The sequence below is a fragment of the Pseudophryne corroboree genome, unplaced genomic scaffold (genome assembly GCF_028390025.1).
Source record: "Pseudophryne corroboree isolate aPseCor3 unplaced genomic scaffold, aPseCor3.hap2 scaffold_1000, whole genome shotgun sequence".
NCBI classification, from domain to species: Eukaryota; Metazoa; Chordata; class Amphibia; order Anura; family Myobatrachidae; genus Pseudophryne; species Pseudophryne corroboree.
The window spans coordinates 110,221-136,254 of NW_026967627.1; the positions used below are offsets into that span (position 1 = coordinate 110,221).

Here is a 26,034-nt window from a genome sequence, read left to right on the forward strand (position 1 = left end):
TTCCATTGCAGTACTCTGCTGCACATGTAAGTGCAAGAGATCCTGAAGCACTCACTCATCATGGGAAAGTACCAATGTGTTTATTCGTTGGTTGATAGAAGAAACATCTTACAAAAACTCTCCAGATTATTGATTTTTTAATGTTTTTCTAGGAAACGTTCTAGATGTATGCTTATTAGCCTTTGTCAGTATGTACTTTTTGCAAAGTGTCTCTGTGGCGCAATTGGTTAGTGTGTACGGCTATTAACCAAAAGGTTGGTGGTTCAATCCCACCCAGGGACGTAATTGACCTTGTGATCAGATTTTGGTGATATTTAAGTAGACAAGTCAAAATTTCAAACCCCCTCTTATTGTGTAGGGTACCTGGCCTTCTCTGATGTAATCAGAGTTAGATTTGATTCAGTGATTTTATAAAAAACTGCTAGGAAGCACAATTTAGCAGTGGGTTGCAGAGAAAAAAAATATGCTGGCAGAAAAATCCAATTGAGTGATTAAACAGCTCTTCATTTTCTGGCTTTATTTTTATGCTAACAAATTTGTTCTCTGAAAAGTGTCCACAAAGCCAAGTCTCTGATTAACACCTTTGTAGGGATGGTTTTTCACCTATTACTAAATTAAACTTGCTTCATTGGAAAGGCAGCAAGATGCATCCTCATTTCAATGTTTACTGAAATAATACAGGTTGACACCAGGAAACATTAACGCCACTGCATCCTTGCTGCTTTCTCATGTGGAAGTCTGTTTAATGTGAAAACAAGGTGATATCTAATTAGCACACAGGTAAGGAATTAAGAAAATCTTTATTTAAGGGTGAAGATGTTTCTCACAAAATCGTTGCCCCAATGCATCATTGAAATTCAAGCTGGAAAGATGATTTTAATATATCACTTGTACATTTTGTATTGCTCTTCTGGTGACAATGTAGTTTGTTTTTGTCAATTACAATTTTAATAATAGGGTAAAGAAAATTAAGTGGATTTTTAAAAGAAAACAATACTGTCAATATACTATCAAAACAAATTAAAATGGTAAAAGTTATTGTACTTTAAGTAAAAATAAAAGAGCCAAAATATCAATCCCAGTTTTGGATTACTTTAATTAACAAAAAAAATGCATATAGCAAAGGATAGTTTCAATCTGCCTACCTCTGGGTTATGGGCCCAGCATGCTTCCATTGCAGTACTCTGCTGCACATGTAAGTGCAAGAGATCCTGAAGCACTCACTCATCATGGGAAAGTACCAATGTGTTTCTTCATTGGTTGATGGAAGAAACATCTTACAAAAACTCTCCAGATTATTGACTTTTTAAAGTTTTTCTAGGAAACGTTCTAGATGAATGCTTATTAGCCTTTGTCAGTATGGACTTTTGCAAAGTGTCTCTGTGGTGCAATTGGTTAGTGTGTAAGGCTATTAACCAAAAGGTTGGTGGTTCAATCCCACCCAGGGACGTAATTGACCTTGTTATCAGATTTTGGTGATCTTTAAGTAGACAAGTCAAATTTCATACCCCCTGTTATTGTGTAGGGTACCTGGCCTTCTCAGATGTAATCAGAGTTAGATTTGATTCAGTGATTTTATAAAAACATCTAGGAAGCACAATTTAGCAGTGGGTTGCAGAGAAAAAGAAATATGCTGGCAAAAAAATCAAATTGCGTGATTAAACAGCTCTTCATTTTCTGGCTTTATTTTTATGCTAACAAATTTGTTCTCTGAAAAGTGTCCACAAAGCCAAGTCTCTGATTAACACCTTTGTAGGGATGGTTTTTCACCTATTACTAAATAAAACTTGCTTCATTGGAAAGGCAGCAAGATGCATCCTCATTTCAATGTCTACTGAAATAATACAGGTTGAAACCAGGAAACATTAACGCCACTGCATCCTTGCTGCTTTCTCATGTGGAAGTCTGTTTAATGTGAAAACAAGGTGATATCTAATTAGCACACAGGTAAGGAATTAAGAAAATCTTTATTTAAGGGTGAAGATGTTTCTCATAAAATCGTTGCCCCAATGCATCATTGAAATTCAAGCTGGAAAGATGATTTTAATATATCACTTGTACATTTTGTATTGCTCTTCTGGTGACAATGTAGTTTGTTTTTGTCAATTACCATTTTAATAATAGGGTAAAGAAAATTAAGTGGATTTTTGACAGAAAACAATACTGTCAATATACTATTAAAACAAATTAAAATGGTAAAAGTTATTGTACTTTAAGTAAAAATAAAAGAGCCAAAATATCAATCCCAGTTTTGGATTACTTTAATTAAAAAAAAAAAAGCATACAGCAGAGGATAGTTTCAATCTGCCTACCTCTGGGTTATGAGCCCAGCATGCTTCCATTGCTGTACTTTGCTGCACATGTAAGTGCAAGAGATCCTGAAGCACTCACTCATCATGGGAAAGTACCAATGTGTTTCTTCGTTGGTTGATGGAAGAAACATCTTACAAAAACTCTCCAGATTATTGACTTTTTAAAGTTTTTCTAGGAAACGTTTTAGATGAATGCTTATTAGCCTTTGTCATTATGCACTTTCGCAAAGTGTCTCTGTTGCGCAATCAGTTAGTGTGTACGGCTATTAACTAAAAGGTTGGTGGTTCAATCCCACCCAGGGATGTAATTGATCTTGTTATCAGATTTTGGTGATCTTTAAGTAGACAAGTCAAAATTTCTAACCCCCTCTTATGGTGTAGGGTACCTGGCCTTCTCTGATGTAATCAGAGTTAGATTTGATTCATTGATTTTATAAAAACAGCGAGGAAGCACAATTTAGCAGTGGTTTGCAGAGAAAAAAATATGCTGGCAGAAAAATCCAATTGAGTGATTAAACAGCTCTTCATTTTCTGGCTTTATTTTTATGCTAACAAATTTGTTCTCTGAAAAGTGTCCACAAAGCCAAGTCTCTGATTAACACCTTTGTAAGGATGGTTTTTCACCTATTACTAAATTAAACTTGCTTCATTGGAAAGGCAGCAAGATGCATCCTCATTTCAATGTCTACTGAAATAATACAAGTTGACACCAGGAAACATTAACGCCACTGCATCCTTGCTGCTTTCTCATGTGGAAGTCTGTTTAATGCGAAAACAAGGTGATATCTAATTATCACACAGGTAAGGAATTAAGAAAATCTTTATTTAAGGGTGAAGATGTTTCTCACAAAATCGTTGCCCCAATGCATCATTGAAATTCAAGCTGGAAAGATGATTTTAATATATCACTTGTACATTTTGTATTGCTCTTCTGGTGACAATGTAGTTTGTTTTTGTCAATTACCATTTTAATAATAGGGTAAAGAAAATTAAGTGGATTTTTGAAAGAAAACAATACTGTCAATATACTATTAAAACAAATTAAAATGGTAAAAGTTATTGTACTTTAAGTAAAAATAAAAGAGCCAAAATATCAATCCCAGTTTTGGATTACTTTAATTAACAAAAAAAAAGCATATAGCAGAGGATAGTTTCAATCTGCCTACCTCTGGGTTATGGGCCCAGCATGCTTCCATTGCTGTACTCTGCTGCACATGTAAGTGCAAGAGATCCTGAAGCACTCACTCATCATGGGAAAGTACCAATGTGTTTCTTCGTTGGTTGATGGAAGAAACATCTTACAAAAACTCTCCAGATTATTAACTTTTTAAAGTTTATCTAGGAAACGTTTTAGATGAATGCTTATTAGCCCTTGTCAGTATATACTTTTGCAATGTGTCTCTGTGGCGCAATCAGTTAGTGTGTACGGCTATTAACCAAAAGGTTGGTGGTTCAATCCCACCCAGGTACGTAATTGACCTTGTTATCAGATTTTGGTGATCTTTAAGTAGACAAGTCAAATTTCATACCCCCTGTTATTGTGTAGGGTACCTGGCCTTCTCAGATGTAATCAGAGTTAGATTTGATTCAGTGATTTTATAAAAACATCTAGGAAGCACAATTTAGCAGTGGTTTGCAGAGAAAAAGAAATATGCTGGCAAAAAAATCAAATTGCGTGATTAAACAGCTCTTCATTTTCTGGCTTTATTTTTATGCTAACAAATTAGTTCTCTGAAAAGTGTCCACAAAGCCAAGTCTCTGATTAACACCTTTGTAGGGATGGTTTTTCACCTATTACTAAATTAAACTTGCTTCATTGGAAAGGCAGCAAGATGCATCCTCATTTCAATGTCTACTGAAATAATACAGGTTGAAACCAGGAAACATTAACGCCACTGCATCCTTGCTGCTTTCTCATGTGGAAGTCTGTTTAATGTGAAAACAAGGTGATATCTAATTAGCACACAGGTAAGGAATTACGAAAATCTTTATTTAAGGGTGAAGATGTTTCTCACAAAATTGTTGCCCCAATGCATCATTGAAATTTAAGCTGGAAAGATGATTTTAATATATCACTTGTACATTTTGTATTGCTCTTCTGGTGACAATGTAGTTTTTTTTGTCAATTACCATTTTAATAATAGGGTAAAGAAAATTAAGTGGATTTTTGAAAGAAAACTATACTGTCAATATACTATTAAAACAAATTAAAATGGTAAAAGTTATTGTACTTTAAGTAAAAATAAAAGAGCAAAAATATCAATCCCAGTTTTGATTACTTAAATTAACAAAAAAAAATGCATATAGCAAAGGATAGTTTCAATCTGCCTACCTCTGGGTTATGGGTCCAGCATGCTTCCATTGCAGTACTCTGCTGCACATGTAAGTGCAAGAGATCCTGAAGCACTCACTCATCATGGGAAAGTACCAATGTGTTTATTCGTTGGTTGATAGAAGAAACATCTTACAAAAACTCTCCAGATTATTGATTTTTTAATGTTTTTCTAGGAAACATTCTAGATGTATGCTTATTAGCCTTTGTCAGTATGTACTTTTTGCAAAGTGTCTCTGTGGCGCAATTGGTTAGTGTGTTCGGCTATTAACCAAAAGGTTGGTGGTTCAATCCCACCCAGGGACGTAATTGACCTTGTGATCAGATTTTGGTGATATTTAAGTAGACAAGTCAAAATTTCAAACCCCCTCTTATTGTGTAGGGTACCTGGCCTTCTCTGATGTAATCAGAGTTAGATTTGATTCAGTGATTTTATAAAAAACTGCTAGGAAGCACAATTTAGCAGTGGGTTGCAGAGAAAAAAAATATGCTGGCAGAAAAATCCAATTGAGTGATTAAACAGCTCTTCATTTTCTGGCTTTATTTTTATGCTAACAAATTTGTTCTCTGAAAAGTGTCCACAAAGCCAAGTCTCTGATTAACACCTTTGTAGGGATGGTTTTTCACCTATTACTAAATTAAACTTGCTTCATTGGAAAGGCAGCAAGATGCATCCTCATTTCAATGTTTACTGAAATAATACAGGTTGACACCAGGAAACATTAACGCCACTGCATCCTTGCTGCTTTCTCATGTGGAAGTCTGTTTAATGTGAAAACAAGGTGATATCTAATTAGCACACAGGTAAGGAATTAAGAAAATCTTTATTTAAGGGTGAAGATGTTTCTCACAAAATCGTTGCCCCAATGCATCATTGAAATTCAAGCTGGAAAGATGATTTTAATATATCACTTGTACATTTTGTATTGCTCTTCTGGTGACAATGTAGTTTGTTTTTGTCAATTACAATTTTAATAATAGGGTAAAGAAAATTAAGTGGATTTTTAAAAGAAAACAATACTGTCAATATACTATCAAAACAAATTAAAATGGTAAAAGTTATTGTACTTTAAGTAAAAATAAAAGAGCCAAAATATCAATCCCAGTTTTGGATTACTTTAATTAACAAAAAAAATGCATATAGCAAAGGATAGTTTCAATCTGCCTACCTCTGGGTTATGGGCCCAACATGCTTCCATTGCAGTACTCTGCTGCACATGTAAGTGCAAGAGATCCTGAAGCACTCACTCATCATGGGAAAGTACCAATGTGTTTCTTCATTGGTTGATGGAAGAAACATCTTACAAAAACTCTCCAGATTATTGACTTTTTAAAGTTTTTCTAGGAAACGTTCTAGATGAATGCTTATTAGCCTTTGTCAGTATGGACTTTTGCAAAGTGTCTCTGTGGTGCAATTGGTTAGTGTGTAAGGCTATTAACCAAAAGGTTGGTGGTTCAATCCCACCCAGGGACGTAATTGACCTTGTTATCAGATTTTGGTGATCTTTAAGTAGACAAGTCAAATTTCATACCCCCTGTTATTGTGTAGGGTACCTGGCCTTCTCAGATGTAATCAGAGTAAGATTTGATTCAGTGATTTTATAAAAACATCTAGGAAGCACAATTTAGCAGTGGGTTGCAGAGAAAAAGAAATATGCTGGCAAAAAAATCAAATTGCGTGATTAAACAGCTCTTCATTTTCTGGCTTTATTTTTATGCTAACAAATTTGTTCTCTGAAAAGTGTCCACAAAGCCAAGTCTCTGATTAACACCTTTGTAGGGATGGTTTTTCACCTATTACTAAATTAAACTTGCTTCATTGGAAAGGCAGCAAGATGCATCCTCATTTCAATGTCTACTGAAATAATACAAGTTGACACCAGGAAACATTAACGCCACTGCATCCTTGCTGCTTTCTCATGTGGAAGTCTGTTTAATGCGAAAACAAGGTGATATCTAATTAGCACACAGGTAAGGAATTAAGAAAATCTTTATTTAAGGGTGAAGATGTTTCTCACAAAATCGTTGCCCCAATGCATCATTGAAATTCAAGCTGGAAAGATGATTTTAATATATCACTTGTACATTTTGTATTGCTCTTCTGGTGACAATGTAGTTTGTTTTTGTCAATTACCATTTTAATAATAGGGTAAAGAAAATTAAGTGGATTTTTGAAAGAAAACTATACTGTCAATATACTATTAAAACAAATTAAAATGGTAAAAGTTATTGTACTTTAAGTAAAAATAAAAGAGCAAAAATATCAATCCCAGTTTTGATTACTTAAATTAACAAAAAAAAATGCATATAGCAAAGGATAGTTTCAATCTGCCTACCTCTGGGTTATGGGTCCAGCATGCTTCCATTGCAGTACTCTGCTGCACATGTAAGTGCAAGAGATCCTGAAGCACTCACTCATCATGGGAAAGTACCAATGTGTTTATTCGTTGGTTGATAGAAGAAACATCTTACAAAAACTCTCCAGATTATTGATTTTTTAATGTTTTTCTAGGAAACGTTCTAGATGTATGCTTATTAGCCTTTGTCAGTATGTACTTTTTGCAAAGTGTCTCTGTGGCGCAATCGGTTAGTGTGTTCGGCTATTAACCAAAAGGTTGGTGGTTCAATCCCACCCAGGGACGTAATTGACCTTGTGATCAGATTTTGGTGATATTTAAGTAGACAAGTCAAAATTTCAAACCCCCTCTTATTGTGTAGGGTACCTGGCCTTCTCTGATGTAATCAGAGTTAGATTTGATTCTGTGATTTTATAAAAAACTGCTAGGAAGCACAATTTAGCAGTTGGTTGCAGAGAAAAAAAATATGCTGGCAAAAAAATCCAATTGAGTGATTAAACAGCTCTTCATTTTCTGGTTTATTTTTATGCTAACAAATTTGTTCTCTGAAAAGTGTCCACAAAGCCAAGTCTCTGATTAACACCTTTGTAGGGATGGTTTTTCACCTATTACTAAATTAAACTTGCTTCATTGGAAAGGCAGCAAGATGCATCCTCATTTCAATGTCTACTGAAATAATACAAGTTGACACCAGGAAACATTAACGCCACTGCATCCTTGCTGCTTTCTCATGTGGAAGTCTGTTTAATGCGAAAACAAGGTGATATCTAATTAGCACACAGGTAAGGAATTAAGAAAATCTTTATTTAAGGGTGAAGATGTTTCTCACAAAATCGTTGCCCCAATGCATCATTGAAATTCAAGCTGGAAAGATGATTTTAATATATCACTTGTACATTTTGTATTGCTCTTCTGGTGACAATGTAGTTTGTTTTTGTCAATTACCATTTTAATAATAGGGTAAAGAAAATTAAGTGGATTTTTGAAAGAAAACAATACTGTCAATATACTATTAAAACAAATTAAAATGGTAAAAGTTATTGTACTTTAAGTAAAAATAAAAGAGCCAAAATATCAATCCCAGTTTTGGATTACTTTAATTAAAAAAAAAAAGCATACAGCAGAGGATAGTTTCAATCTGCCTACCTCTGGGTTATGAGCCCAGCATGCTTCCATTGCTGTACTTTGCTGCACATGTAAGTGCAAGAGATCCTGAAGCACTCACTCATCATGGGAAAGTACCAATGTGTTTCTTCGTTGGTTGATGGAAGAAACATCTTACAAAAACTCTCCAGATTATTGACTTTTTAAAGTTTTTCTAGGAAACGTTTTAGATGAATGCTTATTAGCCTTTGTCAGTATGCACTTTCGCAAAGTGTCTCTGTGGCGCAATCAGTTAGTGTGTACGGCTATTAACTAAAAGGTTGGTGGTTCAATCCCACCCAGGGATGTAATTGATCTTGTTATCAGATTTTGGTGATCTTTAAGTAGACAAGTCAAAATTTCAAACCCCCTCTTATGGTGTAGGGTACATGGCCTTCTCTGATGTAATCAGAGTTAGATTTGATTCATTGATTTTATAAAAACAGCGAGGAAGCACAATTTAGCAGTGGTTTGCAGAGAAAAAAAATATGCTGGCAGAAAAATCCAATTGAGTGATTAAACAGCTCTTCATTTTCTGGCTTTATTTTTATGCTAACAAATTTGTTCTCTGAAAAGTGTCCACAAAGCCAAGTCTCTGATTAACACCTTTGTAAGGATGGTTTTTCACCTATTACTAAATTAAACTTGCTTCATTGGAAAGGCAGCAAGATGCATCCTCATTTCAATGTCTACTGAAATAATACAAGTTGACACCAGGAAACATTAACGCCACTGCATCCTTGCTGCTTTCTCATGTGGAAGTCTGTTTAATGCGAAAACAAGGTGATATCTAATTATCACACAGGTAAGGAATTAAGAAAATCTTTATTTAAGGGTGAAGATGTTTCTCACAAAATCGTTGCCCCAATGCATCATTGAAATTCAAGCTGGAAAGATGATTTTAATATATCACTTGTACATTTTGTATTGCTCTTCTGGTGACAATGTAGTTTGTTTTTGTCAATTACCATTTTAATAATAGGGTAAAGAAAATTAAGTGGATTTTTGAAAGAAAACAATACTGTCAATATACTATTAAAACAAATTAAAATGGTAAAAGTTATTGTACTTTAAGTAAAAATAAAAGAGCCAAAATATCAATCCCAGTTTTGGATTACTTTAATTAACAAAAAAAAAGCATATAGCAGAGGATAGTTTCAATCTGCCTACCTCTGGGTTATGGGCCCAGCATGCTTCCATTGCTGTACTCTGCTGCACATGTAAGTGCAAGAGATCCTGAAGCACTCACTCATCATGGGAAAGTACCAATGTGTTTCTTCGTTGGTTGATGGAAGAAACATCTTACAAAAACTCTCCAGATTATTAACTTTTTAAAGTTTTTCTAGGAAACGTTTTAGATGAATGCTTATTAGCCCTTGTCAGTATATAATTTTGCAATGTGTCTCTGTGGCGCAATCAGTTAGTGTGTACAGCTATTAACCAAAAGGTTGGTGGTTCAATCCCACCCAGGTACGTAATTGACCTTGTTATCAGATTTTGGTGATCTTTAAGTAGACAAGTCAAAATTTCAAACCCCCTGTTATGGTGTAGGGTACCTGGCCTTCTCTGATGTAATCAGAGTTAGATTTGATTCAGTGATTTATAAAAACAGCTAGGAAGCACAATTTAGCAGTGGGTTGTAGAGAAAAAGAAATATGCTGGCAGAAAAATCCAATTGAGTGATTAAACAGCTCTTCATTTTCTGGCTTTATTTTTATGCTAACAAATTTGTTCTCTGAAAAGTGTCCACAAAGCAAAGTCTCTGATTAACACCTTTGTAGGGATGGTTTTTCACCTATTACTAAATTAAACTTGCTTCATTGGAAAGGCAGCAAGATGCATCCTCATTTCAATGTCTACTGAAATAATACAAGTTGACACCAGGAAACATTAACGCCACTGCATCCTTGCTGCTTTCTCATGTGGAAGTCTGTTTAATGTGAAAACAAGGTGATATCTAATTAGCACACAGGTAAGGAATTAAGAAAATCTTTATTTAAGGGTGAAGATGTTTCTCACAAAATCGTTGCCCCAATGCATCATTGAAATTCAAGCTGGAAAGATGATTTTAATATATCACTTGTACATTTTGTATTGCTCTTCTGGTGACAATGTAGTTTGTTTTTGTCAATTACCATTTTAATAATAGGGTAAAGAAAATGAAGTGGATTTTTGAAAGAAAACAATACTGTCAATATACTATTAAAACAAATTAAAATGGTAAGAGTTATTGTACTTTAAGTAAAAATAAAAGAGCCAAAATATCAATCCCAGTTTTGGATTACTTTAATTAACAAAAAAAAATGCATATAGCAGAGGATAGTTTCAATCTGCCTACCTCTGGGTTATGGGCCCAGCATGCTTCCATTGCTGTACTCTGCTGCACATGTAAGTGCAAGAGATCCTGAAGCACTCACTCATCATGGGAAAGTACCAATGTGTTTCTTCGTTGGTTGATAGAAGAAACATCTTACAAAAACTCTCCAGATTATTGACTTTTTTAAGTTTTTCTAGGAAACGTTTTAGATGAATGCTTATTAGCATTTGTCAGTATGTACTTTTGCAAAGTGTCTCTGTGGCGCAATCAGTTAGTGTGTACGGCTATTAACCAAAAGGTTAGTGGTTCAATCCCACCCAGGGACGTAATTGACCTTGTGAACAGATTTTGGTGATCTTTAAGTAGACAAGTCAAATTTCATACTCCCTGTTATTGTGTAGGGTACCTGGCCTTCTCTGATGTAATCAGAGTTAGATTTGATTCAGTGATTTTATAAAAAAAAGCTAGGAAGCACAATTTAGCAGTGGGTTGCAGAGAAAAAAAATATGCTGGCAGAAAAATCCAATTGAGTGATTAAACAGCTCTTTATTTTCTGGCTTTATTTTTATGCTAACAAATTTGTTCTCTGAAAAGTGTCCACAAAGCCAAGTCTCTGATTAACACCTTTGTAAGGATGGTTTTTCACCTATTACTAAATTAAACTTGCTTCATTGGAAAGGCAGCAAGATGCATCCTCATTTCAATGTCTACTGAAATAATACAGGTTGACACCAGGAAACATTAACGCCACTGCATACTTGCTGCTTTCTCATGTGGAAGTCTGTTTAATGTGAAAACAAGGTGATATCTAATTAGCACACAGGTAAGGAATTAAGAAAATCTTTATTTAAGGGTGAAGATGTTTCTCACAAAATCGTTGCCCCAATGCATCATTGAAATTCAAGCTGGAAAGATGATTTTAATATATCACTTGTACATTTTGTATTGCTCTTCTGGTGACAATGTAGTTTGTTTTTGTCAATTACAATTTTAATAATAGGGTAAAGAAAATGAAGTGGATTTTTGAAAGAAAACAATACTGTCAATATACTATTAAAACAAATTAAAATGGTAAAAGTTATTGTACTTTAAGTAAAAATAAAAGAGCCAAAATATCAATCCCAGTTTTGGAATACTTTAATTAACAAACAAAAAAATGCATATAGCAGAGGATAGTTTCAATCTGCCTACCTCTGGGTTATGGGCCCAGCATGCTTCCATTGCTGTACTCTGCTGCACATGTAAGTGCAAGAGATCCTGAAGCACTCACTCATCATGGGAAAGTACCAATGTGTTTCTTCGTTGGTTGATAGAAGAAACATCTTACAAAAACTCTCCAGATTATTGACTTTATTAAGTTTTTCTAGGAAACGTTTTAGATGAATGCTTATTAGCCTTTGTCAGTATGTAGTTTTGCAAAGTGTCTCTGTGGCGCAATCAGTTAGTGTGTATGGCTATTAACCAAAAGGTTGGTGGTTCAATCCCACCCAGGGACGTAATTGACCTTGTTATCAGATTTTGGTGATATTTAAGTAGACAAGTCAAAATTTCACACCCCCTCTTATTGTGTAGGGTACCTGGCCTTCTCTGATGTAATCAGAGTTAGATTTGATTCAGTGATTTTATAAAAACATCTAGGAAGCACAATTTAGCAGTGGGTTGCAGAGAAAAAGAAATATGCTTGCAAAAAAATCAAATTGCTTGATTTAACAGCTCTTAATTTTCTTGCTTTATTTTTATGCTAACAAATTTGTTCTCTGAAAAGTGTCCACAAAGCCAAGTCTCTGATTAACACCTTTGTAGGGATGGTTTTTCACCTATTACTAAATTAAACTTGCTTCATTGGAAAGGCAGCAAGATGCATCCTCATTTCAATGTCTACTGAAATAATACAGGTTGACACCAGGAAACATTAACGCCACTGCATCCTTGCTGCTTTCTCATGTGGAAGTCTGTTTAATGTGAAAACAAGGTGATATCTAATTAGCACACAGGTAAGGAATTACGAAAATCTTTATTTAAGGGTGAAGATGTTTCTCACAAAATTGTTGCCCCAATGCATCATTGAAATTCAAGCTGGAAAGATGATTTTAATATATCACTTGTACATTTTGTATTGCTCTTCTGGTGACAATGTAGTTTTTTTTGTCAATTACCATTTTAATAACAGGGTAAAGAAAATTAAGTGGATTTTTGAAAGAAAACTATACTGTCAATATACTATTAAAACAAATTAAAATGGTAAAAGTTATTGTACTTTAAGTAAAAATAAAAGAGCAAAAATATCAATCCCAGTTTTGATTACTTAAATTAACAAAAAAAATGCATATAGCAAAGGATAGTTTCAATCTGCCTACCTCTGGGTTATGGGTCCAGCATGCTTCCATTGCAGTACTCTGCTGCACATGTAAGTGCAAGAGATCCTGAAGCACTCACTCATCATGGGAAAGTACCAATGTGTTTATTCGTTAGTTGATGGAAGAAACATCTTACAAAAACTCTCCAGATTATTGATTTTTTAATGTTTTTCTAGGAAACGTTCTAGATGTATGCTTATTAGCCTTTGTCAGTAGGCACTTTTTGCAAAGTGTCTCTGTGGTGCAATTGGTTAGTGTGTAAGGCTATTAACCAAAAGGTTTGTGGTTCAATCCCACCCAGGAACGTAATTGACCTTGTGATCAGATTTTGGTGATATTTAAGTAGACAAGTCAAAATTTCAAACCCCCTCTTATTGTGTAGGGTACCTGGCCTTCTCTGATGTAATCAGAGTTAGATTTGATTCAGTGATTTTATAAAAAACAGCTAGGAAGCACAATTTAGCAGTGGGTTGCAGAGAAAAAAAATATGCTGGCAAAAAAAATCCAATTGAGTGATTAAACAGCTCTTCATTTTCTGGCTTTATTTTTATGCTAACAAATTTGTTCTCTGAAAAGTGTCCACAAAGCCAAGTCTCTGATTAACACCTTTGTAGGGATGGTTTTTCACCTATTACTAAATTAAACTTGCTTCATTGGAAAGGCAGCAAGATGCATCCTCATTTCAATGTCTACTGAAATAATACAAGTTGACACCAGGAAACATTAACGCCACTGCATCCTTGCTGCTTTCTCATGTGGAAGTCTGTTTAATGCGAAAACAAGGTGATATCTAATTAGCACACAGGTAAGGAATTAAGAAAATCTTTATTTAAGGGTGAAGATGTTTCTCACAAAATCGTTGCCCCAATGCATCATTGAAATTCAAGCTGGAAAGATGATTTTAATATATCACTTGTACATTTTGTATTGCTCTTCTGGTGACAATGTAGTTTGTTTTTGTCAATTACCATTTTAATAATAGGGTAAAGAAAATGAAGTGGATTTTTGAAAGAAAACAATACTGTCAATATACTATTAAAACAAATTAAAATGGTAAAAGTTATTGTACTTTAAGTAAAAATAAAAGAGCCAAAATATCAATCCCAGTTTTGGATTACTTTAATTAACAAAAAAAAAGCATATAGCAGAGGATAGTTTCAATCTGCCTACCTCTGGGTTATGGGCCCAGCATGCTTCCATTGCTGTACTCTGCTGCACATGTAAGTGCAAGAGATCCTGAAGCACTCACTCATCATGGGAAAGTACCAATGTGTTTCTTCGTTGGTTGATGGAAGAAACATCTTACAAAAACTCTCCAGATTATTAACTTTTTAAAGTTTTTCTAGGAAACGTTTTAGATGAATGCTTATTAGCCCTTGTCAGTATATACTTCTGCAATGTGTCTCTGTGGCGCAATCAGTTAGTGTGTACGGCTATTAACCAAAAGGTTGGTGGTTCAATCCCACCCAGGTACGTAATTGACCTTGTTATCAGATTTTGGTGATCTTTAAGTAGACAAGTCAAAATTTCAAACCCCCTGTTATGGTGTAGGGTACCTGGCCTTCTCTGATGTAATCAGAGTTAGATTTGATTCAGTGATTTTATAAAAACATCTAGGAAGCACAATTTAGCAGTGGGTTGTAGAGAAAAAGAAATATGCTGGCAGAAAAATCCAATTGAGTGATTAAACAGCTCTTCATTTTCTGGCTTTATTTTTATGCTAACAAATTTGTTCTCTGAAAAGTGTCCACAAAGCAAAGTCTCTGATTAACACCTTTGTAGGGATGGTTTTTCACCTATTACTAAATTAAACTTGCTTCATTGGAAAGGCAGCAAGATGCATCCTCATTTCAATGTCTACTGAAATAATACAAGTTGACACCAGGAAACATTAACGCCACTGCATCCTTGCTGCTTTCTCATGTGGAAGTCTGTTTAATGTGAAAACAAGGTGATATCTAATTAGCACACAGGTAAGGAATTAAGAAAATCTTTATTTAAGGGTGAAGATGTTTCTCACAAAATCGTTGCCCCAATGCATCATTGAAATTCAAGCTGGAAAGATGATTTTAATATATCACTTGTACATTTTGTATTGCTCTTCTGGTGACAATGTAGTTTGTTTTTGTCAATTACCATTTTAATAATAGGGTAAAGAAAATGAAGTGGATTTTTGAAAGAAAACAAAACTGTCAATATACTATTAAAACAAATTAAAATGGTAAAAGTTATTGTACTTTAAGTAAAAATAAAAGAGCCAAAATATCAATCCCAGTTTTGGAATACTTTAATTAACAAACAAAAAAATGCATATAGCAGAGGATAGTTTCAATCTGCCTACCTCTGGGTTATGGGCCCAGCATGCTTCCATTGCTGTACTCTGCTGCACATGTAAGTGCAAGAGATCCTGAAGCACTCACTCATCATGGGAAAGTACCAATGTGTTTCTTCGTTGGTTGATAGAAGAAACATCTTACAAAAACTCTCCAGATTATTGACTTTATTAAGTTTTTCTAGGAAACGTTTTAGATGAATGCTTATTAGCCTTTGTCAGTATGTACTTTTGCAAAGTGTCTCTGTGGCGCAATCAGTTAGTGTGTATGGCTATTAACCAAAAGGTTGGTGGTTCAATCCCACCCAGGGACGTAATTGACCTTGTTATCAGATTTTGGTGATATTTAAGTAGACAAGTCAAAATTTCAAACCCCCTCTTATTGTGTAGGGTACCTGGCCTTCTCTGATGTAATCAGAGTTAGATTTGATTCAGTGATTTTATAAAAACATCTAGGAAGCACAATTTAGCAGTGGGTTGCAGAGAAAAAGAAATATGCTTGCAAAAAAATCAAATTGCTTGATTTAACAGCTCTTAATTTTCTTGCTTTATTTTTATGCTAACAAATTTGTTCTCTGAAAAGTGTCCACAAAGCCAAGTCTCTGATTAACACCTTTGTAGGGATGGTTTTTCACCTATTACTAAATTAAACTTGCTTCATTGGAAAGGCAGCAAGATGCATCCTCATTTCAATGTCTACTGAAATAATACAGGTTGACACCAGGAAACATTAACGCCACTGCATCCTTGCTGCTTTCTCATGTGGAAGTCTGTTTAATGTGAAAACAAGGTGATATCTAATTAGCACACAGGTAAGGAATTACGAAAATCTTTATTTAAGGGTGAAGATGTTTCTCACAAAATTGTTGCCCCAATGCATCATTGAAATTCAAGCTGGAAAGATGATTTTAATATATCACTTGTACATTTTGTATTGCTCTTCTGGTGACAATGTAGTTTTTTTTGTCAATTACCATTTTAATAACAGGGTAAAGAAAATTAAGTGGATTTTTGAAAGAAAACTATACTGTCAATATACTATTAAAACAAATTAAAATGGTAAAAGTTATTGTACTTTAAGTAAAAATAAAAGAGCAAAAATATCAATCCCAGTTTTGATTACTTAAATTAACAAAAAAAATGCATATAGCAAAGGATAGTTTCAATCTGCCTACCTCTGGGTTATGGGTCCAGCATGCTTCCATTGCAGTACTCTGCTGCACATGTAAGTGCAAGAGATCCTGAAGCACTCACTCATCATGGGAAAGTACCAATGTGTTTATTCGTTAGTTGATGGAAGAAACATCTTACAAAAACTCTCCAGATTATTGACTTTTTTAATGTTTTTCTAGGAAACGTTCTAGATGTATGCTTATTAGCCTTTGTCAGTAGGCACTTTTTGCAAAGTGTCTCTGTGGCGCAATCGGTTAGTGTGTTCGGCTATTAACCGAAAGGTTGGTGGTTCAATCCCACCCAGGGACCTAATTAAACTTCTGATCAGATTTTGGTGATATTTAAGTAGACAAGTCAAAATTTCAAACCCCCTCTTATGGTGTAGGGTACATGGCCTTCTCTGATGTAATCAGAGTTAGATTTGATTCAGTGATTTTATAAAAAACAGCTAGGAAGCACAATTTAGCAGTGGGTTGCAGAGAAAAAAAATATGCTGGCAAAAAAAATCCAACTGAGTGATTAAACAGCTCTTCATTTTCTGGCTTTATTTTTATGCTAACAAATTTGTTCTCTGAAAAGTGTCCACAAAGCCAAGTCTCTGATTAACACCGTTGTAGGGATGGTTTTTCACCTATTACTAAATTAAACTTGCTTCATTGGAAAGGCAGCAAGATGCATCCTCATTTCAATGTCTACTGAAATAATACAGGTTGACACCAGGAAACATTAACGCCACTGCATCCTTGCTGCTTTCTCATGTGGAAGTCTGTTTAATGTGAAAACAAGGTGATATCTAATTATCACACAGGTAAGGAATTAAGAAAATCTTTATTTAAGGGTGAAGATGTTTCTCCCAAAATCGTTGCCCCAATGCATCATTGAAATTCAAGCTGGAAAGATGATTTTAATATATCACTTGTACATTTTGTATTGCTCTTCTGGTGACAATGTAGTTTGTTTTTGTCAATTACCATTTTAATAATAGGGTAAAGAAAATGAAGTGGATTTTTGAAAGAAAACAATACTGTCAATATACTATTAAAACAAATTAAAATGGTAAAAGTTATTGTACTTTTAGTAAAAATAAAAGAGACAAAATATCAATCCCAGTTTTGGATTACTTTAATTAACAAAAAAAAATGCATATAGCAGAGGATAGTTTCAATCTACCTATCTCTGGGTTATGGGTCCAGCATGCTTCCATTGCAGTACTCTGCTGCACATGTAAGTGCAAGAGATCCTGAAGCACTCACTCATCATGGGAAAGTACCAATGTGTTTCTTCATTGGTTGATGGAAGAAACATCTTACAAAAACTCTCCAGATTATTGACTTTTTAAAGTTTTTCTAGGAAACGTTCTTGATGAATGCTTATTAGCCTTTGTCAGTATGTACTTTTTGCAAAGTGTCTCTGTGGTGCAATTGGTTAGTGTGTAAGGCTATTACCCAAAAGGTTGGTGGTTCAATCCCACCCAGGAATGTAATTGACCTTGTGATCAGATTTTGGTGATATTTAAGTAGACAAGTCAAAATTTCAAACCCCCTCTTATTGTGTAGGGTACCTGGCCTTCTCTGATGTAATCAGAGTTAGATTTGATTCAGTGATTTTATAAAAAACAGCTAGGAAGCACAATTTAGCAGTGGGTTGCAGAGAAAAAAAATATGCTGGCAAAAAAAATCCAATTGAGTGATTAAACAGCTCTTCATTTTCTGGCTTTATTTTTATGCTAACAAATTTGTTCTCTGAAAAGTGTCCACAAAGCCAAGTCTCTGATTAACACCTTTGTAGGGATGGTTTTTCACCTATTACTAAATTTAACTTGCTTCATTGGAAAGGCAGCAAGATGCATCCTCATTTCAATGTCTACTGAAATAATACAAGTTGACACCAGGAAACATTAACGCCACTGCATCCTTGCTGCTTTCTCATGTGGAAGTCTGTTTAATGCGAAAACAAGGTGATATCTAATTAGCACACAGGTAAGGAATTAAGAAAATCTTTATTTAAGGGTGAAGATGTTTCTCACAAAATCGTTGCCCCAATGCATCATTGAAATTCAAGCTGGAAAGATGATTTTAATATATCACTTGTACATTTTGTATTGCTCTTCTGGTGACAATGTAGTTTGTTTTTGTCAATTACCATTTTAATAATAGGGTAAAGAAAATTAAGTGGATTTTTGAAAGAAAACAATACTGTCAATATACTATTAAAACAAATTAAAATGGTAAAAGTTATTGTACTTTAAGTAAAAATAAAAGAGCCAAAATATCAATCCCAGTTTTGGATTACTTTAATTAAAAAAAAAAAGCATACAGCAGAGGATAGTTTCAATCTGCCTACCTCTGGGTTATGAACCCAGCATGCTTCCATTGCTGTACTTTGCTGCACATGTAAGTGCAAGAGATCCTGAAGCACTCACTCATCATGGGAAAGTACCAATGTGTTTCTTCGTTGGTTGATGGAAGAAACATCTTACAAAAACTCTCCAGATTATTGACTTTTTAAAGTTTTTCTAGGAAACGTTTTAGATGAATGCTTATTAGCCTTTGTCAGTATGCACTTTCGCAAAGTGTCTCTGTGGCGCAATCAGTTAGTGTGTACGGCTATTAACTAAAAGGTTGGTGGTTCAATCCCACCCTGGGATGTAATTGATCTTGTTATCAGCTTTTGGTGATCTTTAAGTAGACAAGTCAAAATTTCAAACCCCCTCTTATGGTGTAGGGTACCTGGCCTTCTCTGATGTAATCAGAGTTAGATTTGATTCATTGATTTTATAAAAACAGCGAGGAAGCACAATTTAGCAGTGGTTTGCAGAGATAAAAAATATGCTGGCAGAAAAATCCAATTGAGTGATTAAACAGCTCTTCATTTTCTGGCTTTATTTTTATGCTAACAAATTTGTTCTCTGAAAAGTGTCCACAAAGCCAAGTCTCTGATTAACACCTTTGTAAGGATAGTTTTTCACCTATTACTAAATTAAACTTGCTTCATTGGAAAGGCAGCAAGATGCATCCTCATTTCAATGTCTACTGAAATAATACAAGTTGACACCAGGAAACATTAACGCCACTGCATCCTTGCTGCTTTCTCATGTGGAAGTCTGTTTAATGCGAAAACAAGGTGATATCTAATTATCACACAGGTAAGGAATTAAGAAAATCTTTATTTAAGGGTGAAGATGTTTCTCACAAAATCGTTGCCCCAATGCATCATTGAAATTCAAGCTGGAAAGATGATTTTAATATATCACTTGTACATTTTGTATTGCTCTTCTGGTGACAATGTAGTTTGTTTTTGTCAATTACCATTTTAATAATAGGGTAAAGAAAATGAAGTGGATTTTTGAAAGAAAACAATACTGTCAATATACTATTAAAACAAATTAAAATGGTAAAAGTTATTGTACTTTAAGTAAAAATAAAAGAGCCAAAATATCAATCCCAGTTTTGGATTACTTTAATTAACAAAAAAAAAGCATATAGCAGAGGATAGTTTCAATCTGCCTACCTCTGGGTTATGGGCCCAGCATGCTTCCATTGCTGTACTCTGCTGCACATGTAAGTGCAAGAGATCCTGAAGCACTCACTCATCATGGGAAAGTACCAATGTGTTTCTTCGTTGGTTGATGGAAGAAACATCTTACAAAAACTCTCCAGATTATTGACTTTTTTAAGTTTTTCTAGGAAACGTTTTAGATGAATGCTTATTAGCATTTGTCAGTATGTACTTTTGCAAAGTGTCTCTGTGGCGCAATCAGTTAGTGTGTACGGCTATTAACTAAAAGGTTAGTGGTTCAATCCCACCCAGGGACGTAATTGACCTTGTGATCAGATTTTGGTGATCTTTAAGTAGACAAGTCAAATTTCATACTCCCTGTTATTGTGTAGGGTACCTGGCCTTCTCTGATGTAATCAGAGTTAGATTTGATTCAGTGATTTTATAAAAAAAAGCTAGGAAGCACAATTTAGCAGTGGGTTGCAGAGAAAAAAAATATGCTGGCAGAAAAATCCAATTGAGTGATTAAACAGCTCTTTATTTTCTGGCTTTATTTTTATGCTAACAAATTTGTTCTCTGAAAAGTGTCCACAAAGCCAAGTCTCTGATTAACACCTTTGTAAGGATGGTTTTTCACCTATTACTAAATTAAACTTGCTTCATTGGAAAGGCAGCAAGATGCATCCTCATTTCAATGTCTACTGAAATAATACAGGTTGACACCAGGAAACATTAACGCCACTGCATCCTTGCTGCTTTCTCATGTGGAAGTCTGTTTAATGTGAAAACAAGGTGATATCTAATTAGCACACAGGTAAGGAATTAAGAAAATCTTTATTTAAGGGTGAAGATGTTTCTCACAAAATCGTTGCCCCAATGCATCATTGAAATTCAAGCTGGAAAGATGATTTTAATATATCACTTGTACATTTTGTATTGCTCTTCTGGTGACAATGTAGTTTGTTTTTGTCAATTACCATTTTAATAATAGGGTAAAGAAAATGAAGTGGATTTTTGAAAGAAAACAAAACTGTCAATATACTATTAAAACAAATTAAAATGGTAAAAGTTATTGTACTTTAAGTAAAAATAAAAGAGCCAAAATATCAATCCCAGTTTTGGAATACTTTAATTAACAAACAAAAAAATGCATATAGCAGAGGATAGTTTCAATCTGCCTACCTCTGGGTTATGGGCCCAGCATGCTTCCATTGCTGTACTCTGCTGCACATGTAAGTGCAAGAGATCCTGAAGCACTCACTCATCATGGGAAAGTACCAATGTGTTTCTTCGTTGGTTGATAGAAGAAACATCTTACAAAAACTCTCCAGATTATTGACTTTATTAAGTTTTTCTAGGAAACGTTTTAGATGAATGCTTATTAGCCTTTGTCAGTATGTACTTTTGCAAAGTGTCTCTGTGGCGCAATCAGTTAGTGTGTATGGCTATTAACCAAAAGGTTGGTGGTTCAATCCCACCCAGGGACGTAATTGACCTTGTTATCAGATTTTGGTGATATTTAAGTAGACAAGTCAAAATTTCAAACCCCCTCTTATTGTGTAGGGTACCTGGCCTTCTCTGATGTAATCAGAGTTAGATTTGATTCAGTGATTTTATAAAAACATCTAGGAAGCACAATTTAGCAGTGGGTTGCAGAGAAAAAGAAATATGCTTGCAAAAAAATCAAATTGCTTGATTTAACAGCTCTTAATTTTCTTGCTTTATTTTTATGCTAACAAATTTGTTCTCTGAAAAGTGTCCACAAAGCCAAGTCTCTGATTAACACCTTTGTAGGGATGGTTTTTCACCTATTACTAAATTAAACTTGCTTCATTGGAAAGGCAGCAAGATGCATCCTCATTTCAATGTCTACTGAAATAATACAGGTTGACACCAGGAAACATTAACGCCACTGCATCCTTGCTGCTTTCTCATGTGGAAGTCTGTTTAATGTGAAAACAAGGTGATATCTAATTAGCACACAGGTAAGGAATTACGAAAATCTTTATTTAAGGGTGAAGATGTTTCTCACAAAATTGTTGCCCCAATGCATCATTGAAATTCAAGCTGGAAAGATGATTTTAATATATCACTTGTACATTTTGTATTGCTCTTCTGGTGACAATGTAGTTTTTTTTGTCAATTACCATTTTAATAACAGGGTAAAGAAAATTAAGTGGATTTTTGAAAGAAAACTATACTGTCAATATACTATTAAAACAAATTAAAATGGTAAAAGTTATTGTACTTTAAGTAAAAATAAAAGAGCAAAAATATCAATCCCAGTTTTGATTACTTAAATTAACAAAAAAAATGCATATAGCAAAGGATAGTTTCAATCTGCCTACCTCTGGGTTATGGGTCCAGCATGCTTCCATTGCAGTACTCTGCTGCACATGTAAGTGCAAGAGATCCTGAAGCACTCACTCATCATGGGAAAGTACCAATGTGTTTATTCGTTAGTTGATGGAAGAAACATCTTACAAAAACTCTCCAGATTATTGATTTTTTAATGTTTTTCTAGGAAACGTTCTAGATGTATGCTTATTAGCCTTTGTCAGTAGGCACTTTTTGCAAAGTGTCTCTGTGGCGCAATCGGTTAGTGTGTTCGGCTATTAACCGAAAGGTTGGTGGTTCAATCCCACCCAGGGACCTAATTAAACTTGTGATCAGATTTTGGTGATATTTAAGTAGACAAGTCAAAATTTCAAACCCCCTCTTATGGTGTAGGGTACATGGCCTTCTCTGATGTAATCAGAGTTAGATTTGATTCAGTGATTTTATAAAAAAACAGCTAGGAAGCACAATTTAGCAGTGGGTTGCAGAGAAAAAAAATATGCTGGCAGAAAAATCCAATCGAGTGATTAAACAGCTCTTCATTTTCTGGCTTTATTTTTATGCTAACAAATTTGTTCTCTGAAAAGTGTCCACAAAGCCAAGTCTCTGATTAACACCTTTGTAAGGATGGTTTTTCACCTATTACTAAATTAAACTTGCTTCATTGGAAAGGCAGCAAGATGCATCCTCATTTCAATGTCTACTGAAATAATACAAGTTGACACCAGGAAACATTAACGCCACTGCATCCTTGCTGCTTTCTCATGTGGAAGTCTGTTTAATATGAAAACAAGGTGATATCTAATTAGCACACAGGTAAGGAATTAAGAAAATCTTTATTTAAGGGTGAAGATGTTTCTCACAAATTTGTTGACCCAATGCATCATTGAAATTCAAGCTGGAAAGATGATTTTAATATATCACTTGTACATTTTGTATTGCTCTTCTGGTGACAATGTAGTTTGTTTTTGTCAATTACCATTTTAATAATAGGGTAAAGAAAATGAAGTGGATTTTTGAAAGAAAACAATACTGTCAATATACTATTAAAACAAATTAAAATGGTAAAAGTTATTGTACTTTAAGTAAAAATAAAAGAGACAAAATATCAATCCCAGTTTTGGATTACTTTAATTAACAAAAAAAAATGCATATAGCAGAGGATAGTTTCAATCTGCCTACCTCTGGGTTATGGGCCCAGCATGCTTCCATTGCAGTACTCTGCTGCACATGTAAGTGCAAGAGATCCTGAAGCACTCACTCATCATGGGAAAGTACCAATGTGTTTCTTCGTTGGTTGATGGAAGAAACATCTTACAAAAACTCTCCAGATTATTGACTTTTTAAAGTTTTTCTAGGAAACGTTTTAGATGAATGCTTATTAGCCTTTGTCAGTATGGACTTTTGCAAAGTGTCTCTGTGGCGCAATCAATTAGTATGTACGGCTATTAACCATAAGGTTGGTGGTTCAATCCCACCCAGGGACCTAATTTCCCTTGTTATCAGATTTTGGTGATCTTTAAGTAGACAAGTCAAAATTTCAAACCCCCTGTTACGGTGTAGGGTACCTGGCCTTCTCTGATGTAATCAGAGTTAGATTTGATTCAGTGATTTTATAAAAACAGCTAGGAAGCACAATTTAGCAGTGGGTTGCAGAGAAAAAAAATATGCTGGCAGAAAAATCCAATTGAGTGATTAAACAGCTCTTCATTTTCTGGCTTTATTTTTATGCTAACAAATTTGTTCTCTGAAAAGTGTCCACAAAGCCAAGTCTCTGATTAACACCTTTGTAAGGATGGTTTTTCACCTATTACTAAATTAAACTTGCTTCATTGGAAAGGCAGCAAGATGCATCCTCATTTCAATGTCTACTGAAATAATACAAGTTGACACCAGGAAACATTAACGCCACTGCATCCTTGCTGCTTTCTCATGTGGAAGTCTGTTTAATATGAAAACAAGGTGATATCTAATTAGCACACAGGTAAGGAATTAAGAAAATCTTTATTTAAGGGTGAAGATGTTTCTCACAAAATCGTTGCCCCAATGCATCATTGAAATGCAAGCTGGAAATATGATTTTAATATATCACTTGTACATTTTGTATTGCTCTTCTGGTGACAATGTAGTTTGTTTTTGTCAATTACCATTTTAATAATAGGGTAAAGAAAATTAAGTGGATTTTTGAAAGAAAACAATACTGTCAATATACTATTAAAACAAATTAAAATGGTAAAAGTTGTTGTACTTTAAGTAAAAATAAAAGAGCCAAAATATCAATCCCAGTTTTGGATTACTTTAATTAACAAAAAAAAATGCATATAGCAGAAGATAGTTTCAATCTGCCTACCTCTGGGTTATGGGCCTAGCATGCTTCCATTGCTGTACTCTGCTGCACATGTAAGTGCAAGAGATCCTGAAGCACTCACTCATCATGGGAAAGTACCAATGTGTTTCTTCGTTGGTTGATGGAAGAAACATCTTACAAAAACTCTCCAGATTATTGACTTTTTAAAGTTTTTCTAGGAAACGTTTTAGATGAATGCTTATTAGCCTTTGTCAGTATGTACTTTTGCAAAGTGTCTCTGTGGCGCAATCAGTTAGTGTGTACGGCTATTAACCAAAAGGTTGGTGGTTCAATCCCACCCAGGGACGTACTTGACCTTGTTATCAGATTTTGGTGATCTTTAAGTAGACAAGTCAAATTTCATACCCCCTGTTATGGTGTAGGGTACCTGGCCTTCTCTGATGTAATCAGAGTTAGATTTGATTCAGTGATTTTATAAAAACATCTAGGAATCACAATTTAGCAGTGGGTTGCAGAGAAAAAGAAATATGCTGGCAAAAAAATCAAATTGCGTGATTAAACAGCTCTTCATTTTCTGGCTTTATTTTTATGCTAACAAATTTGTTCTCTGAAAAGTGTCCACAAAGCCAAGTCTCTGATTAACACCTTTGTAAGGATGGTTTTTCACCTATTACTAAATTAAACTTGCTTCATTGGAAAGGCAGCAAGATGCATCCTCATTTCAATGGTAAGTCAACCTTCTTGCCCTATGTTCCCTGTCAACGGATGAAGACGCATCATTATCTACCGCAGTCATTTTGGCCCAATAGATATGCAAGAAGTTTAGATTCCCCTTTCTTTGCAGGTAGAGGAAGGAAAAGGAAGAGGTCTGTAGCCTCTTCAAGATCGCAGGACCAGAGATTGTCCTCTGCTTCTGCCAAATCCACTGCATGACACTGGGGCTTTCTTGCAGGAGCCCACACCAGTGGGGGCACGTCTAAAACTCTTCAGTCAGTTCTGGATTCATTCGGACCTGGACTCGTGGGTTTTACAAATAGTGTCCCAAGGGTACAAACTGGGGTTTCAAGACGTTCCCCCTCACCGATTGTTCAAATTGGCCTTTGTCAGCAGGGAGAAGGTTTTTATTCAAGCCTCTTCGTGGTCCCGAAGCCGGACGGCTCAGTCAGACCAATCTTAAATCTGAAATCCCTCAATTTCTTCCTAAAGAAATTCAATTTCAAGATGGAATTTCTCAGGGCAGTGATCTCCAGTCCGGAGGACGGAGATTTCATGGTTTTGGTAGACATAAAGGATGCCTACTTACATGTTCCCATTTAGCCACTGCCTCAAGCTACCTAAGGTTTGCAATTCAGGATTGTCATTACCAATTTCAGACATTGCCGTTTGGTCTGTCCACGGCTCCGAGGATTTTCACCAGGGTGATGGCGGAAATTATGGTTCTCCTTCGCAAGCAAGGAGTCACAATTATCCCGTACTTGGATGATCTCCTGATAAAGGCGAGATCCAGGGACCAGTTGGTGCAAAACATTGCACTCTCCCTGACAGTTCTTCAACAACATGGTTGGCTC

At 35.0% G+C, this 26,034-nt stretch overlaps 2 non-coding genes across 2 annotated transcripts; both read left to right on the top strand.

Annotated features, from left to right (window-relative positions):
* The first annotated feature begins 16,558 nt into the window (after positions 1-16,558).
* On the top strand, positions 16,559-16,632 carry TRNAN-AUU (transfer RNA asparagine (anticodon AUU)). The gene has a single exon. It is a non-coding gene; the product is annotated as a tRNA-Asn (tRNA).
* Positions 16,633-22,401: 5,769 nt separating this feature from the next.
* TRNAN-AUU (transfer RNA asparagine (anticodon AUU)) lies at positions 22,402-22,475 on the top strand. The gene has a single exon. It is a non-coding gene; the product is annotated as a tRNA-Asn (tRNA).
* Positions 22,476-26,034: the final 3,559 nt, after the last annotated feature.